The sequence below is a fragment of the Lupinus angustifolius genome, chromosome LG11 (genome assembly GCF_001865875.1).
Source record: "Lupinus angustifolius cultivar Tanjil chromosome LG11, LupAngTanjil_v1.0, whole genome shotgun sequence".
Taxonomy (NCBI): Eukaryota; Viridiplantae; Streptophyta; class Magnoliopsida; order Fabales; family Fabaceae; genus Lupinus; species Lupinus angustifolius.
In genome coordinates this window covers 6,810,114-6,812,353 of record NC_032019.1, presented here as the reverse complement: position 1 = coordinate 6,812,353, position 2,240 = coordinate 6,810,114, and positions in this window count along the sequence as shown.

Sequence of the window (2,240 nt, the reverse complement as noted above, 5' to 3'; positions counted from 1 at the left end):
ACATTAGGGATGATTTTATTCATATCATGTAGTTTGGAGGTGAAAATAATAATAGTAATAATAATAATAGATTGATATGATGTAAAAATTTATATATAATTGGTAAATTAGTTTTTTTAAGAATTAATCCTGATTAAATATAAATGATATAATGATTATATATAAAATTTATGTTAGTTAAGTATACATTTTTTTCTCATAACCATAAAGAATTTGGGCAAATTACTCTTGCCCCCCCACTTTTCAATGTGACACTTGCATTACTAAGTTAATAATAGTATAATACCCCACTCCTTTTTTTTTGTTGCTAACTAATGTTATGTACTCACTAGCCTGATAAACACCAACCCTAACTTTATATGAAAAGCATAATTTAAATAATCTTATATTAATTAATGATGTGTAGGGGTGACAAAAATTACATATGGGTATCTGTGGAAATACTCGTAATGGGTACCCGCAATAACAACTTATAGGTGAGAGCGAGTTTTATAATACCCATAACGGGTACTCACAAATTTATATATTTAATTTTTAATTAAATTTTTATATATGTTTATTATTATTTTGAGAATATATATCATATATTTTATTATTATTTCATAATAAATTACACATACTTGGTTATGATCATAAATTTATAATGTAAATATCATATTATTTATTTAATAATTATTTTTACATATTGATTATTACAAAATATATAAATATGTAATTAAAACTAAAAACTCATTGAGTACCTCAAATACCAGCTACTCACGTGGGTACCTGCAAATATTGCAAGTTTGGAAATAAAAAACACTACTCACTCCCATTGTCATTCCTAATTATATGTATAATTAATGTGGAGTGCAAATTATATAAAGAAAATTTATTTATCATATGGTCATTGTCTTGGTGCCCTAACATAGACCTAACTAAGAAGGAAGAATTGTGATTCAATGTAAAACTCTAGATGTCTTTTCATAATCATCATCCAATTATAAAGTTAATGACAACAAATATATTTATACCATGACATCTCCTATATCATAATAAGTGTCATCTTATGTATCATAAGTTATGATTGATTAGAAAAGTACTTAAAATTTAGTTTTTACCTTAAATATTTTTTTTAACCAATTTGCCAAAGTATACACCCTATATTCACAATTGATAATTGGAGATATCGTTTGTACAAAAGTATTTGGTGGCTAGGATGTGACATTTTCTTTGGTATTATCAAAAGTATGTTCTCATTTTTGTTTTGTTTGGAAATTGTTCCTATCCGGTGAACCAAAGGTCATGTTTAGACGCCGAGGTGGCCCCACTTGTTGGGACCACCGAAGTTGACCCAGGAGACAACATGCCTTCCGTACTCCACCAACCTACCTGTCAGCGCAACAGACGGGTTGCAGAGCAGGCTAAGAGACAAGAAAGGCACAGTGTACGACTCAACAGGCCGCCTGACACGGGAAAAGCAGCTCCAGACAGCACCTTTGGTCGGCCACGCGTCGCACCACCAGCCAAGAGCCCAAGGTCAACTCTCACTCCTATAAATAGGAGTATCCACCAACAGGAAAGATCTTAACCTCAACTCCTAGACTCTCTAATATTATTCTTCTTGTCACTCACTCTCTACTTCATATACTGACTTGATCGTCGGAGAACCTTTTCAGGTACCTCCACCGACGGGTCCAACTCTTTGCTGCCCTCAGTCACCTTGACGACAGCTTCCTACCTCTTCATCAACATCTGACTCATCATTGTCCGTACTCTTGTGTTCTGATAAAGAACATTGGCGCCGTCTGTGCTTCCTACTCACAAAATGGTAACCACCAGAAACCGAGCTCTATCAACCAGCCAAGTCGACCCTGCACCAAGCAACCTTCCCCCACCGAGACAACCATCCCACCAAGCTAGCCATAGCCATCAGGCCACTCCAGACCAGCAGCCGACCACCCAACAACTTCTCCAAATGCTGGAACGCCAAGAACGGCTCATCCAGCAACAGGCCAATGTCATACAAGAACTCCGCCATTCCAAAATCAACCCTGAGGATCTCTCCGAACGCCCTCTTCACGAGAACCACCATGAAGAGTCAGCAAACGAGTCACACCTACCTTCCCAATCAGCCCCACACCACTCGTGTGGTGCTAAGCATCCTTTTACACCTGCTATCATGGCTTAGTCCTCATCCTCATCCTTATACTCATCCACATTCAAATCCTCATCCTATCCTCATCCTCATTCTACTCCGC